We start from the raw sequence: 16,946 nt of genomic DNA on the forward strand, positions 1-16,946 counted from the left end.
GTCCATTACCAGGCCTCCCCTATTCTTCGGGTCAAACTATACCTTTTGGAAGAATAGGATGAAAAACTTCATTCAAGCTACAAACATGAGTGCCTGGCTATCTATAGTCCAAGGCCCGTTTGTACCTGTGAAAGTTGTTGATGACCAGTCAGTTGTTAAAGCTGAGGTTGAATGGACAGAGGATGATCTTAAGAAGCTTCAAAACCATGCTTCGGCTATCAATATGCTTCACTGTGCGCTCGATGCTGCAGAATATAACAAAATCTCAGGTTGTGAGTCGGCACAAGAGATCTGGAAAAAGCTGGAAGTCACCTACGAGGGAACAAACAAAGTAAAAAAATCCAAGGTGAATCAGCAGATGAGACTGTACGAGCTGTTCGAGATGAACAATGATGAGGGCATTTCAGACATGAACGCAAGGTTCACCAACATCATTAATGAGCTCAAGAGACTTGGGAAAATCTTCACTGAGGAAGAACAAGTCAAAAAGATACTCAGGAGTCTTCCAAAAGACTGGCAAGCAAAGAAGACAGCAGTTGAGGAAGCTCAGGATTTAACCACCTACAAATATGACGAACTCATCGGTTCATTGCTGACCCATGAGATATCAATGAAGAACTTTGAGGTGAAGGAAAAATCTGATGACAAGAAGCAGAAGTCACTTGTCATGAAGGCTGACTCCACTGACGGGAGTTCAACTGATGATGAGGAGATGGCTATGTTTACAAGAAAGATGAAGAGGCTGTTCAGGAAGAACGACAAATATTCCAAAAAGCCTTACAAAAAGTTTGATAATTATAAGGCTGACTCAAGCGACAGCAAATACAGAAAGGACAGCTCAAAGCCTATTACATGCTTTGAGTGCCACCAAGATGGCCATATTAAGTCAAACTGCCCCACGCTGAGGAAAGACAAGAAAAGTGGGAAGAAGGCAATGGTGGCTACTTGGAGTGACAGTGATGAATCTTCATCAACAGAAACTGAGGCCACCGAGTCAGCGAAGATATGCTTTATGGCTGACGAACTTGCTGAGCCATGCATTTCTGAGCATGCTGACCAATCTGATGAGTCAGATAATGAAGAGCAATCTAATGAGGTAATCTCACTCTCTCAACTCAGAAATGAAATGGGTAACGCCCTGAGTGATCTCTATACACTTGTTAAAAAGTGTAATAGGAAGATTAAAGCACTCAGCCGGCGCTGTGATGAAGTAGAAGAGGTCAAACTGAGTGACCTCAGATACCTTCTTCAAGACAACTCAGTTTTGCATGAAAATATGAAAATCATTCATGAGTCTGTCTCTGAAGTCCAGTCAGTTTCAAAGAAACTGAGGAAGGATGTCACAACCATTTAGAACCAATTAAAGGTTCCAAACAAAAACAATTTTCCGCTAAGAACTCAGTATCAAGGTACACAGTACCAAGGTACTCAGCAGAGAAGAAATCCCCAGCGAAAAGTCCAATGTGATTTTTATGGGAAGTTAGGACACACTACTAAAGTGTGCTGGCACGCTCAGCACTGGGGTGCTGACAAGTCAGTAAAAAATCCTAAACAGAAGGTCAGTTGTGACTTCTGTGGAAAGAATAGCCATACTGCCCATGTATGCCGCCATAAAATAAAATATGATGCTATACCTGTTGCACCTAACAAGTCAGGACCCAAAAAGAGTTGGGTACCTAAAAGTAACTAGTTACAATGCAGGTAAGCCTGAGATGTGCCGAAAAGTCAAAGATGTGGTATATTGACAGCGCATGCTCAAGGCATATGACGGGTGATGAAACTCAGTTCATCACGTTTGAACGTAAACGAGGAGAGAGTGTAAGTTTTGGAGACAACAAGAAGGGTAAGATAGTAGGCTCAGGAACCGTCGGAGGTAACCCTACTATTGAATCTGTCTCCCTAGTCAGCGGACTCAAATATAACTTACTCAGCGTAGCTCAGCTATGTGACAATGGGAGAAAAGTTATATTTGATGCTACTGGATGTAAAATATACGAGGGTAAAACTAATGAGTTAATCTTAACTGCCCCTCGGATAGACAATGTCTTTATGCTAAACCTCGAAAAGAAGTTTTCAAAAACTGTATGCTTAGTCACGAAGGAAGAAAATTCCTGGCTATGGCACAGGAGACTTGGTCATGTAAGCATGGACCTCCTGGCCAAATTAGCAAGAAAGCAATTGGTTGAGGGACTGCCTGAACTTAAATTTCAAAAAGATCAATTATGCCATGCCTGCCAAGCTGGAAAACAAACCAAGCAATCTTTTCAAAGTAAAAACATTGTCTCAACTAAGCGTCCGTTAGAAATGCTACACTTGGATCTCTTTGGTCCAGTCCAGCCGCTGAGTCTGGGTGGAAGAAGGTTTTCCTTGGTTATTGTAGATGATTTCTCTCGGTACACATGGGTTATCCTGCTGACCAGTAAGGATGAGACTTTTGAGACATTTTCAAACTTGGTTAGAAAAATTGAAAATGAGAAAGACCTAAAATTAGCTCATATCCGTAGTGATAATGGTGGAGAATTCAAGAACCAAAAGTTTGTTGAATTCTGTGAAGCCAGCGGCATTGACCACAATTTCTCTGCTCCTAGAACGCCTCAGCAAAATGGGGTTGTTGAAAGGAAGAACAGAACTCTGGTTGAGATTGCCAGGACAATGCTGGATGAGCATAGGCTTCCAAAGTATTTTTGGGGAGAAGCTGTCAACACAGCATGCTATATTCTGAATAGGGCTTTAGTTAGACCTATACTTAAGAAAACCCCATATGAACTTTGGAAAGGACGAAAGCCCAACATTGGATACTTTCGCGCCTTTGGCTGTAGGTGTTTTATTTTAAATACCAAAGATAGCTTAGCCAAATTTGATTCAAAAGCTGATGAGGCTATCTTTCTAGGCTACTCAACAAACAGTAAAGCATACAATTATTAAAAACTTTGGCTATTTTAAATACCAAAGATAGCTTAGCCAAATATCAAGACTGTTCTCTCATCGTATGTACCAACAACAACAACAATTATTGTTCGGGCTTATGATTTTGAAGAGAGAATTTTCAATTTTTTATTAAAATTATGAGAAGGGCAAAAAATCCAAATAAGAGCGGTGATAAGTAATTTAGGAGCGGTATTTAGCAACCCACATTTTTTTTCCTCAACTTCATGAATTGTCGGAGAAACCTAGTAATTTAAGCTTTGCGAGGCTTCAAAATCAAGAGATTAGGTTTTGGCCCAAAAACTCTTATCTAAGAAGAAGCATAAATGGCTGTATTAAAGGGGGCGTTTGGTTTGGGGTCTTTAGGAATGGGAATGGGAATGAGAGGGTTTCATTCCCTTTGTTCTTGTTTGTTTACAAAAAAAAAAACTCATTCCGTTTACCCACTTTAGGTTAAGCCATTACCCCACTTTAGGTTAGGCCATTACCCCATGCCCTCTAGGGAATTGGATTCCCTTTACCTCATTCCCTTTCCTAAACCTATCCAAACACATAGGGGAATTAATGGTTATTCCTTTCATTTCCTTTAGTTTCCCTTTCTTGATTCCTTTTCTCTTACCCCTTGTGAACCAAACGCCCCCTAAGGTAGTAGGGATGATTGAAGCGTTTTTTTATATGTTCAATTAACCTTCTCTTAAGTTTGGCCTAATGAATATGGTGTTTGGATGGATGAATTTCAAGCCATGGATTTGCTCTATTGTCCTGATACTCGTTTCTTTCTGTTTTCCTCTGCAAAATAGTTTGGGGTTGATTAACCATATAAAAATAGTATAATGACCCCATTACTGATTTGAGTAGAATGAAGGTTTAACTGATTTTGGATTTATAGTTTTAAGGATTCAAATGAGCTTTATGCCAACAGCATAATATAAGGTGACGGCATTGAATTTGAATTTTTAAAATAAATCTCAAACTTAACTCATTCTATATGCAAATTTGAGCAAATTCAAGCTACACCGCGTCAATTTTCCAATATACATATCCAAAGCCACTCAGGAAAGGAAGATTTGGGCGTCAATTTTCCAATATACATATCCAAAGCCACTCAGGAAAGGAAGATTTGGACAGATTGAACGACCGAGAAGACTCTTAAACAAGTCTGATAACAAATAGTAAAAAAACAACTAACAACAAACATCTAATTGCAATAAGAAAATGCAACATTAAACAACAACAGTTATTAACTAACAGTTAAACCCAGGAGGACCTAAATTTAAATTTGTAAATTAATCAATGAAGCCTTTCTAAAATAAGAATCATTTGTTGCAAAATCTGACCCCAGCCATCATTATTCTAATCGCTACATGCTAACGCGACCATGATATGGGAGTGGAAGTGTTGAAAGGGAGCTGCGGAATCAAGCAGGGTTGTTGCTGCCATTGGTGTTATCCTTCCTTTACCCTCATTCCATCCAATCCATTTTCGTGCCTCTCCCTTAGTGTTTCGGCTGCGTTGCCTTCAATTCCTATTCCTGATTCACCGTCTTGTTCAGCATCCATTAGGTCAGGATCCTCTGCCCCGGAGAGGTCTGTTCCTTGTGTGAAATGAAGCTGAGAAGGAACCCACGGAACAACATCCTCGACCAAGGGTACTGATCCTCTGCTCCAGAGAGGTCTGTTCCTTGTTCAGCTATTATCAGTTGCTTCTTTGCCCGATTTCGTGTTACCAGGATCCTCGACCAAGGGTACTGATCTGAAGGTATAGATATTGCAAGTTTAGCTAAATGTCACACATTGTCAATCAAATGCAGCTAAACCAATATAGGAACAAGTCCCAAAAAAAACCAAGAATGCATCATGTACTTCAACATATGCATAACTAGGACTATCAATTTCTCACACGACAATACTATTTATATTATAGAGACACCCCACTCGACAGACATGATTATCCATCATCACGAAAAACATATAAATTACTTACCACGATTATAACACCACAATCCATATTGACACCCCTATGCAAAACTGTATATAATATGGCAATGTTTAGAAGAAGAAAAGGCATGAAAGTTAATAACCTATTCGTTTAGTAACTAAACCTAAAACCAAACTTCATTATTCCTAAATAGGTTTGTTAGGATTGTTAATTTTTGACACGACAACATGATATATAATATATTACTATAGAGACAATCATCTCAACACAACCTATTTGACATTATTATTATTTTTGTTATATTTACATCATGTGTAGTCACGAGAAAACATATAGATTACTTAACATGATTAAAACACCATAATCCGTTTTTGACACCCTTTATGCAAAACCGTATATGATATGACAACGTTTAGAAGAAGAAAAGGCATAAAAGTTAATAACCTATTATTTGTTTAGTAACTAAACAAAACTTCATTATCCCTAAATTTAAACTTAGTAAGAAAATCTAAACTGAGACAGATGCAAAACTAGGACTGTCAATTTTTGACACACGACATCACAATTTATATTATTATAAAAACAAGGGTAACTTTAAAAAAAAACCTGTGGTTTCACTTTTTTACCAAAAAAGGACTGGTTTTTTTCGTTTCAAATATAGGACTGTGGTTTATTCTGTTACAATATTTACAGATTTGGTGAAGATGCCGTTAATTTGCTGACGTGGCTGAAGGGCAATTATGGGTTTTTAAAAAAATTGGGGTAAATTTTAAAAAAAAAACCATGTGGTTTCACTTTTTTGCAAAAAAAAAGGACTGTGGTTTTTTTTTCTTTTCAAATACAGGATTGTGATTTATTCCATTACACTATTTACGAATTTGGTGAAAATATCGTTTATTTGTTGACGTGGCTGAAGGGCAAATATGAGTTTTTTAAAAAAATTGACTATAAAAGGCCTTGAACAACCATGTGAGATTGCGCTGAGATTTTATAGTCAATATTGTAGCCACAAAATAGTTATAAAAAATTCATCGGTCAATATTGTAGACCCAGAATAGTTATAAAAAATTCATTGATCAATTTTTTTAAAAATCCATATTTACTCTTCAGCCACGTTAGCAAATAAACGACATCTTCACCAAATCCGTAAATAGTGTAAGGAATAAATTACAGTCCTGTATTTGAAAAGAAAAAAAACCACAGTCATTTTTCTGTAAAAAAAGTGAAACCACAGGGTTTTTTTTTTAATTTACCCCAATTTTTTTAAAAACCCATAATTACCCTTTAGCCACGTCAGCAAATTAACTGCATCTTCACCAAATCCGTAAATAGTGTAACGGAATAAACCACAGTCCTGTATTTGAAAAGAAAAAAACCACAATCCTTTTTCGGTAAAAAAGTGAAACCACATGGGTTTTTTTTTAAATTTACCCTAAAAACAATCCTCTCAACACAACCTATTTGACATGATTATTATTTTTAGGGTAAATTCCAAAAAAAACCCCTGTGGTTTCACCGATTTCCAAAAAACCCCTGTGGTTTGTTATTACCAGAAAAAAGGACTGCGAATGACGCCGTTACCCCAATTACGGAAAACAAGGAAACGCCGTTTATCTTGCTGACTTGGCCAAGGGTATTTTTGTCCACAAATATTGGGGGACCTATATAAGCTGCAATTCGTTCTCTTCTTCCCCTAATTCAATCTTCTTCTCAATTTCTTCACGCAACCGAAAACCTAAAACCCAAATCCATTCAAATCATGTTTACTAATTAAGTTGTTGCTGGTTCTCTTAATGTTTCGAATTTAAACCCTAAGATTTGGAGCTCCAGTTTCGCCAAATTCGCAATTCGTTCTCTTCTTCCCCCAATTCAATCTTCTTCGCAATTTCTTCACGCAACCGAAAACCTAAAACCCAAATTCGTGTGGAATTTACTGAACCCTACAATCGTGAAGAAATGAGTTCATCGAGCATCAACAAAGAAATGAGTTCAACGAGCATCAACAAAGAAATGAGTTCAAATTCGCAAATATCAATCGGTCAGTGGCATGAATCTAACTGCTACTGTGGGATTAGAGCTCGAATTCGTCGAGCATCAACAAAGTTGAACAATGGAAGGAGGTTTGTTGGCTGTGCGAAATATCCTGATCGATCTGCTTGTCGTTATTTTGAGTGGATTGACCCTCATGATTTAGAAGTTTGTCGTGCTCGTGTGGATGAACTCGAAATGGAGTTACGGATGACTTCTGAGGGTAAGCAAAAGCTAGAGATGGAACTGTTGCAGGAGAAGGAAGTCAATGGAAGACTTAGAATTGAACTGCTACAGGAGAAGGAAGACAATAGAAGATGGAAATCGGAAAATGGATGTTTAAGGAAGAAATTAATTGTTATTGTGATTGTAGTGATAATGTGGTTGATTGTAGTGATGATTTCCAGTATAGATAATGATAGCAGGAAAGATGGTAGATTTAGGTTGCCTTAGATTTAGGTTGATTGTAATGATGATTTCATGTGGTTGATTGTAGTTCTTATTGTAATGCCATTTACATGTTTGTGTAAATGCTTGTGTGAAAGATGGATATGGAATGAAATGACACGCATTGGCTTTTTGTGCAATTAATTGTGACTTGTAATTCATACTGCTCAATGCCTTTTAATTTTGTGCAACTAATTGGCTGGTGATTTTGTCCAAATCATTGCCTTGTAATTTTTGTGTAAAATATTGACCTATAATTGAGTGAAACATGTTGGCTTTTGTGTAAAATATTGACCTATAATTTAGTGCAACATGTTGGCTTTTTGTGTAAAATATTGACCTATAATTTAGTGCAACAAGTTTGTGCAAAACAAGAAGAAAAACTAATGTTACTTTTCTTGGGTAATATATCTAAGAATGATAACAACTTAATGTCACAGTATCTGTAAGTTGCAAACAACATTGATTGCATTAACATCCTTAATTGTCATAAAGGAATTACATATAAGGGCTTGGAAATATATCCATGTAGCCAAAAAAAAAAAAAAAAACCATGTATCCATACAGGTCATAGGCTGTGCTTGCCCTATACACAAAAGTAGTATACCCATAAACTGTCACAATTCACAAAATATACAAAAAGATGGGTAACAAAAAGTAGTGTGCCAAAATGCCTTCCAAGCTTCTTAGTATTCTTCAACATTTCCTGTGAAATGGCCATGCCTCTTGGCTAACTGAGCAAGGTTTGCAGCTCTCCTTGGTCTGGTTGGTGCACTTGGCTCTGCTTCATTTGGGTTGACCCTTTTCTTGGATGTAGAAAATGTTGGTGCCATGAAATTTCTGCCCCTCAACCTACCTCTGCCCCTTTGTCCAACTGCTGAAGGCAGCGTTGGAGGTGGCTGTGAGGCACTTCCTCTAGTAACATTAGCTCTTGGTTGTGTTGGTGGTGGCTGTGTTGGGGGTGGCTGTGAGGCACTTCCAACTACATGTCCTTGCTGCATCATTTGATTTTTCAAATCGCATTAGGCATACACAAAATCACAACTGGCAGTACAAACTCAATAGATTTTCCAACTCACATTAGGCATACACTAAATCACAACATAAGGTAGAAACTCAACAGATTCTCCAACTCACAATAGATTTTCCAACTCACATTAGGCATACACTAAAATCACAACATAAGGTACAAACTCAATAGATTTTCCAACTCACATTAGGCATACACTAAAATCACAATATAAGGTACAAACTCAATAGATTCTCCAACTCACATTAGGCATACACTAAATCACAACATAAGGTACAACATACTTAGGTTCTCCAACTTACATTAGGTTGTGCAGTATTGGCGTTCGATGCATTAGTAACTTTCTTAGGTCTTCCTACCTTTCTAGGTGGACTACCCTGCAAAACAAGAAGGAAATAAGAAATTGCCCTCAAACATTACAAATCACAACTAATGTTGATTATACAAAACAGTTTCTACTTACTGGAACTTGGTTACCACTCCTTTTGTTGGCTAATTTGCGCTGCCTTCGTTGCCATGGGGTTTCACCTGTAATTCTAGCCTTGCAGCCCCGAGCATTATGCCCAGGCCGTTGACACAGGCCACACTTAACTCCACCACCTATTCTCGAAACCTTATGAGGGTCCCTTGGCTCGTCAGCCCTCCTAATCCTTCTCTTTTTTGGTCTTCCAGGTGGTTTAAGTACAATGCCAGCATGGATGTCAGGTAGTGTTATCCTCTCCCACTCCTCTTATGACGGAACAGGCTTAAACACATGTTGATAGACTGCCAAATACGTTGCTTTCTTAAAGTACTCATGCACATATTGTTCTGGTTGCTCTCTCTGATAAATGATGGCAGCCACTGCATGCTTACAAGGGATGCCAGAAAGATCCCACATCCTACATGTGCATGTCTTCTCCTTGAGATCAACAGCAACACCTCTCCTATAATTATCCACTTCATACAACTGATCACCTGCTCGAGTGCAGAAACAGTTTCTACTATCAAATTTTATCTTCTCAAGCATTTTCTGGTAATTCGGGCACACATTGCCATTGTAGTTCTTCATACCTACGAACTTGGTATACTGCCTCGACATGAAGGCTTTCCTAATCCATTCCAACATACTTAGGATAGGCAAATCTCTACAAGGCAATATCATCCTGTTAAATGACTCACATATATTGTTTTGCAATGCATCACACTTGGTTCTAGTGTTGAAGTGGCTCCTTGCCCATGTGTGAGGATCATGGTCCATCACCCATTGATGAGCCGCAGGGTCAAAAGCTTTGAGTTTATCCATATGATGCTCCCACAACTTCATAGTACCCGCTGCTGCAGCATTCCATAAATGCTCCTTGTATTCAACCCCTTTGAACCTCATTTTCATATTCTCGTACATGTGTTTGACACAGAAACGGTGTTCCACATCTGGCATTAGCTCCTTCATAGCTTGCACCAGGCCCTAATAATTAAGAACAAACAATTAATTGGTAAGTATGAATTAACAGTAACAAATAATTACTATGCATTTCTAACCTTCTGTTGATCTGACATGAATACCCATCCCGTTTCTCTAACCGTGCCAAAATCATCTTGGAGCACTTGTAGGAACCATGACCAGGATTCTTTGCACTCAGAATCAACAACAGCAATAGCAATTGGAAATAGATTCTCATTGCCATCCCTTCCAATTGCAGCCAACAACTGTCCCCCCATCATGCCTTTCAAATGACAACCGTCGAGGCATATAATTGGCCTTAAGCCAGAGAAGAAACCTTGTTTTTGTGCTGCCATTCTAACATACATATGCTGAAACAACACAATCTCCCTAGGAACTCCTAGCCCGTGGTCTAACTTCAATTCAGTTTTGATTTTGACAACAGTTCCTGGATTAGTGACTTTTAGTGTCTCTGCATAGTCATATAGCCTCTTATATTGATCCCTAATCTTACCAGATATAATTTTCCTTCCCGCACTCTTAGTCCTATAGCACTTTCGAGTAGTCACCTCATACCCCAAATCCCTCTTAATCTTATTCTTCAAGTACGAAACTTTCAAATCCTTATCATCCCTCATGTCTTCCAAATATTTCTCGCAAAGGTATAAAACCTTGCAAAATGTATTGCCTAGGACAGGTATGGTTTAGATTACATGTCTTTATTTTGAAAGTTTGAGTGTCCCTAACCATACTACCTCTGATCTTGAACTCACAACCTTCAGCATCACATCTCACATGCACCACTAATGGTCCATTCTTTCTAAATGAAAATGTGTGCCCACCCTCTATGGCCCAAGCCCTCAAGGCTTTCCTAAACTCCTTAGCACTCCTAAATGTCATGCCTATGGCCAAATGTTTAGTCATTGCATTGTATTCTACATTAGGTGTTGCTCCCTCATCATCTGAACCCTGCAAGCTCCTTAACTCATCATCTAAGTCAGGAGCAGCCTCATTAAACTCAAACTCTACATCCCTCCTTCTTGAATGGTGATTGACTCCCTCATTCAGCATTTCTTTAGTATGGACATTACTTGTACCCTCATTTGGAACTTCATCCCTCAAATTTCCCTCACTGACTAAAGACACATCCTCACTGCCTGAGTTGTCATCGCCTGAAGCAACTTCAAACTCACTATCTTCACTGTCTTCACCATCCTCACTATCATTGTCCTCATCATCCTCACCACATTCCTCACTACTTTCATCAACACTTTCCTCATCCCTAATTTCTTGACCAATATCCTCTTCAGCTATATCTTCAACCCTGTGTTCAGCTCTATCCTCAACCCTAACTTCACCCCTAGCTGTACCCCTATCTGCACCCCTATCTGCACCCCTATCTTCACCCTCATCATTGTTAACAAAACAGTCTTCAAATTCCATTTCATCCCAATCCATACCCATGTCAAACCCTACTGCCTCTTCAAATGTGTCCCCTCTAGTTACACCTACATCCTCAATTACTTATTCTCTATTGTCTACTGCTTCATCTAGTGTGTCTTTAGCATTCCTGACTACTTCTTCTCCATTGACACCTAAATCCCCAACTACTTCTTCTTCATCCACACCTCCTCCATTGACACCTAAATCCCTAACTACTTCTTCTTCATTCACACCTCCTCCATTGACACCTAAATCCCCAACTACTTCTTCTTCATCCACACCTCCTCCATTGACACCTAAATCCCCAACTACTTCTTCTTCATTCACACCTCCTCCATTGACACCTAAATCCCTAACTACTTCTTCTTCATTCACACCTCCTCCATTGACACCTAAATCCCTAACTACTTCTTCTTCATTCACACCTCCTCCATTCACACCCCCTCCATTCACACCCCCTCCATTCATACCTAAATCTCTAACTACTTCTTCTTCATCCACACCTACAGTTAAATCCTCTATCTCCCCTACCGTAACCAACTCAAGACCACCACCTCTTGAGCACATATTCTTATCCGAATTGGATGCATTAGACTCAACTGGTGACTCTTCATCACCATCACCCAGATTAACGAAAACATCCCCCATGATCATTGACACAGGTTTAGGAAGAGCTTCAAAATAAACATCCCAAGTATCCCACTTACTATTCACATCTGCCACACTAAGACATGACTTGTCATCAACTATCTCCCAATAACTCCATTCACCAGTAAGTCCTATCACATGCATCCATATCCTACACCCACCCGTATACTTCAGCTGCCTATAATATTCCAACAATCTATAATAGCCTAAGTAATCTTTATCTAAGGTAATATCAGCTTCATCCCCACCTAAATACTTCATAGAGTCATCAAATGAAGACCATTTACCTCCGTAGTGAAATACCAGGGTCACATATCCAGCCATCTGCGCATATAACCAAAACTCAAAACATATATAACTCCAACAGCAAAACTCCAACATATAGCAAAACCAGCAATATGCAGCTATAACCAACACTCAAAACAGCAAAACTCCAACATATATCAAAACCAGCAAAACTTAAACATATATGAAACAACCAAAACCACAAAAAAACGCTAATCGATAACTCAAAACAGATATGAGACCTCCAAACCCAAAAAAGCAACACTAATCGATAACTACAACATATATGAAACCACCAAAACAAATAAAAAAACAGAACTAATCGCTAACTAAAAACAGAGAAACGCATCGAAGATCAAACGATAAAATACAATAATCGATTGCAATAAAACACTATTACATGCAATATAACATTTGCTCCTTAAAATACACATCAAGAAACTCAGAAATTCCGATTATTAAAATGCCTAACGGTAAACCCTAACTTAATCAAACAAAACCCGAAACTAAAAACACCTATTACAGATGAAAAAATCGAAACTTCCATGGATATGGGTCACTTACCTTGGCTGACACGCAAACCCTTCGAAAAACCTTCAACTATGGTTGCCCTACCCACTTCGAACAAGCAATTTCTACTTCTATATAACCTTCTTCGAATCCAGAAAACCCACAACTTCGGTAGTAGAAACGACGATCGAAGTGTTTTGAAACTAGTTCATTAGCTGCCACTTCGAATTCCGGTTTTGGAAATTGTTTAAACCCAACAGAAATATGAAAAGTCACTAAAGATTATCGCAGTTATGAACGAATTGCAGCTTATATAGGTCCCCCAATATTTACGGACAAAAATACCCTTGGCCAAGTCAGCAAGATAAACGGCGTTTCCTTGTTTTCCGTAATTGGGGTAACGGCGTCATTCGCAGTCCTTTTTTCTGGTAATAACAAACCACAGTGGTTTTTTTTGGAAATCGGTGAAACCACAGGGGTTTTTTTTAGAATTTACCCTTATTTTTATTGCATTTAGATCATGTATAGTCACGAGAAAACATATAAATTACTTAACACGATTATAACACCATAATCCGTTTTAACGCCCCTTATGCAAAACCGTATATAATATGACAATGTTTAGAAAAAGAAAAGGAATGAAAGTAATTGACCTATTTGATTAGTAACTAAACCAAACTTCATTATTTCTAAATACAATCTTAGTAAGAAAATCTAAACTAAGACATGCAAAACTAGGACTGTCAATTTTTGACACGACATCACAATTTATATTATATTATTATAAAGACAATCCTCTCAACACAACCTATTTGACATTCTTATTATGTTTGTTACATTTACATCATGAATAATCACTGATTGTGTTTACTTCAAGCAAAGAAGCTGCAAAATAGACCAATTTTTAGATTAACTGATTAAGTAAATCTCAAGTATTATATGCTATTGTATAAGAAATTAAAGTTTGAAAAGAAAGGAAAAAGATGAGCAGAAAAAATTTAATTAAGAGGGAGAACCGAATTGAATAAGGTACCTGATAGATGAGAAAGTATACTATGTTGTTTTTGTCTTGAAAACAACTTTGAACATCAGCAGTATCATCTAGATAGTACCTACACTTGCTTGGTTTTTGTCCAACAGTGCATGAAAAAATCTCCGGAGCTCAAGAATATAACAAACTTGAAGCTGTTTTCGATATGGTTTCAAACATGTCTTCATTGTATCTGTCAACCCCAAAGTTTCAAGTACTTGAATTATGCATGCTTTTGTAACAATTGTTGGAAAGAGATCCAACCATCAAGAGGTTCTTGGACTGATTTTGGCAATGGCTCCAATGAGTTTGAAATTAACATGCTCTCCTACATCCAAATCAACTCCATATCTTGGAAACTAATTGTAGTCACCTTTTGGTCCCTAATTTATTTCATCAATTGACAACAATTTGGGGGTGGTTTAAATCTATGATTATGAATACCATCTACAACGACCTTGCAATCATTTCTTAGCTCAAATTGAGAATCACTTTTAAGAGCCATTCTATGGGCAATGCACCCCCCATGAAATCCTTCTGTCTCACAAAGTTCACTGTCTCCAGCCCTCATGTTACCTAAACAATGTAACTCAGCATGTAGCATTCCTAAATGGTCAAGAAAAACCACTCCAATGCCTCCCTTTCCATTCATAATAGATGCGTCATGTATTTATTCTAATCACCAAGTCCCAAAGAGCAGCGAACAGATGAGTGTTGAATTCCTTCGTGATTGTGGCACTTCCACAAGTCCCAATGGCCCCTTCTGCTGGAAAAGCACCAATATGAAGCCATGAATTCCAATTCTCAGAGAAGGACTTGCATTCGAGATGATCTGATTCCCTGTAAGAATATTAATCATACTTAGTTAAACCGAATACTCCATCGGACACCAAGTGATGATAACATCAAATCTGAAGATTTTATTTGACATGAGATATATCAAATTATGCAAATCATAACTACAACTTGATACTAATTGATACGTGAATTACCTCTTCTTACCTAGATACCTAGAAATACTTTTATTACATTTGGATAATTTATTTTTCTAAAGCACAAGGTGAAGCAAATTATGTCTAGATTTGCTTTACTTGAAAGATTGTATACTTTTGTAATCAAGTAATGTCATTTTCTTCTGCTAATAGTCCATAAAAATGGTCGACAATTGTGGTTCAATGTAAATAATTACTCGACCACCACATTGTCATCATTACATTGAATAATCAAATAGACAATTATACATACATGGAAAATTTTAAAAGATTGTACACAGCTATAATAAAAAAAAATTCATTCATAAACTAATGAAAATAATGAACAAAAAGAAGTATATCAATGATTTCAAAAACATTTTGTAACCAAGTTGCTTTAATTTTCAAAATCTATAGCTAGTCCTACATTTATAACAACTAAAATTGATTTTCAGTGGCAGATATAGATGAACATAAACACACATAATACTCTAGCTCACAAATTCTCATCTACAAATTCAATCTCTTCATTTGGACAGAATGGATCTAACACTGAGTTGTCAAAATTCACAAAAATTGGAAATCAGATATTAAAAATCATACAAACATTGGAGAAGCTAAAACCTAAAATTTTGTCATTCAGAACAGATCTTCAGAATTCAAGCAAAAGTAGAAAGATTTACCTTGTCCAGAAGTAGCTGCTGCAGGTTATTAATGGTGAAGACAATTTTGTATAGGTTCATGACTATCAGTAGATGCTGATTTACGATGCGATCGATTGTAGTATGTAACCCTGATCGCATCTCATCACTTCCATCTTTGATATGACTCGGTGATTGAGCTCTCTCAGAGTCGGAGAAGATATCATCGGAAGTTTTTGATAAGTAGTTCTTCCCCGGCGAGAAGGAATGGTGGATTATCGGACAACGGAGAAGACCCACCCCCTCAAAATCTGTCAATGACGGCTGCACTTTCTTTCAACACTGCTTATGTAAGTGGGACTATTTATATATACGTCATAAGGATTGCTATACGTCGCCCCTATTTTACTAATTTTGGCCACATTTTTGCCTCTTTTTTTTCAATCAAAAAAGTGAAATTCTCTCAAATATCAAAGGAATTCAAAAACCCCGAAAAACAACACGAAGAAAAATCATGTTTCCAAAATAAGGAAAAATACTTAAACATATAAGTATCGTATTTACCAATAATCTGAAATTTAACGAATTTAACTTGAAACAGATTTTTTTTTTCATTGAATTTGCTCTAAACGGGTAGTACATACTGCCAGTCCGCGAACCGAACCGTATGGGCTACCCGTTTTTCCCTAGGAAAAACGGTTTAATTTTTTTTAATTATAATAAATATTAAAAATTGATTGGACGCTTCAATACGTATTTTTTATTTCCAATTTATCTATACGTTTTTTCTATCCAATCAATACATAATTTATTAATAATTAAATTTACGTTCTAAAAGATAAATAAATATAAATTAACAAATAAAAATTAATTGCACGCGTTAATACGTATTTTTTTTTATTTCCAATCAATAATTTATCTATACGTTTTTCTATTCAATCAATACATAATTTATCAATAATTAAATTTACATTCTAAAAGATAAATAAATAAAAATTAACAAATAAAAATTAATTCCACGCGTTAATACGTATTTTTTATTTCCAATCAAGAATTTATCTATACGTTTTTTCTATCCAGTCAATACATAATTTACGTATAATTAAATTTACTTTCTAAAAGGTAAATAAATATAATTTAACAAATAAAAATTAATTGGACGCTTCAATACGTATTTTTTATTTCCAATCAATAATTTATCTATACGTTTTTTCTATCCAATCAATACATAATTTATCTATAATTAATATTTATTATAATTTTTAAAAAAAAATTAAGGGAAAACGGGTGCATGAACCGTTTTTCCCTAGAAAAAACGGGTAGTTCATACTGCAGTCCATGGACCGGACTGTATGGGCTACCCGTTTAGAGCAAATTCAACAAAAAAAAAAAATCTGTTTCAAGTTAAATTCGTTAAATTTCAGATTATTGGTAAATACGATACTTAGATGTTCAAGTATTTTTCCTTGTTTTGGACGCATGATTTTTCTTCGTGTTGTTTTTCGGGGTTTTTGAATTCCTTTGATATTTGAGAGAATTTCACTTTTTTGAATGAAAAATGAAAAGGGCAAAAATGTCAAATAGAAGGCGACAATAAGTAAAATATGAGCGACGTATAGCAAAACCC

Source organism: Euphorbia lathyris, chromosome 7, assembly GCF_963576675.1.
Source record: "Euphorbia lathyris chromosome 7, ddEupLath1.1, whole genome shotgun sequence".
NCBI classification, from domain to species: Eukaryota; Viridiplantae; Streptophyta; class Magnoliopsida; order Malpighiales; family Euphorbiaceae; genus Euphorbia; species Euphorbia lathyris.